Here is a 952-nt window from a genome sequence, read left to right on the forward strand (position 1 = left end):
TTTTTATTCCTGAGTTGTAATAAGTCATTAAAAATAAGCATCTATGCTCCTTTTTTAGTACAATTAATCACAACTATTTTTTGCTTCAATTCATTTCTGAGTATCTTTTTATATAGTTTTTTTTCAGCTATATTTTTTTTCTTTTTATTTCTGAGTTGTAATAAGTCATTAAAAATAAGCATCTATGCTCCTTTTTTAGTACAGTTAATTACAACTATTTTTTGCTTCAATTCATTTCTGAGTAGTTTTCTATATAGTTTTTTTTCTTTTCAGCTATATTTATTTTTTTTCTTTTTATTTCTCAGTTGTAATAAGTCATTAAAAATAAAAAAGAGGCGCAATGCTTGTTAATTTGCTTCAAGCCTTTCGGAATAGTATCAACTGCACTGCACATAGCTCTGTGCAGTCTATCGTATTCCTCAAGGCTTGAAGCTAACCAACGTGAAGGAGCATTGGGCCTCTTCGTCATTGTCTCTGCACTCAGGGCTTATAAACAGCTGTGAGTGCCTCTCGCTTGGCGAGGTGGGACTAAAAAAATAGCTGCAGGAAGAATCAAAATAAAATAAAATAAATAAAAAAGTGCCACCTAAAGGGCTACCACAGCCTGAATACGACTAGAAACCCAACAATGGGCCAGGATTCAGGCCCGCAATAGGCCCAATAGGCCCACAGGCACATATAGTGCGTTTAGGCCCGTAAGTCAGCATTTGAGAGGAGCTCGAGAGGGCAGCGGGACTGGGGCTTATAAACCACTCTCGAGCTCCCTCAGCTAGCGAGGTGGGACTAAACTTTCGTGCCGCGACGCGAGCAGCACATGGCCTTTAGTCCCGGTTCGTGGCACCAACCGGGACCAATGCCCCCCCTTTAGTCCCGGTTGGTGCCACCAACCGGGACCAAAGGCCTTCGTTTCGTGCCCTTTGGGCTGCTGAAAAGAGGCCTTTGAAGGGCGCGA

The sequence above is a fragment of the Triticum dicoccoides genome, chromosome 7B (genome assembly GCF_002162155.2).
Source record: "Triticum dicoccoides isolate Atlit2015 ecotype Zavitan chromosome 7B, WEW_v2.0, whole genome shotgun sequence".
NCBI lineage: Eukaryota > Viridiplantae > Streptophyta > Magnoliopsida > Poales > Poaceae > Triticum > Triticum dicoccoides.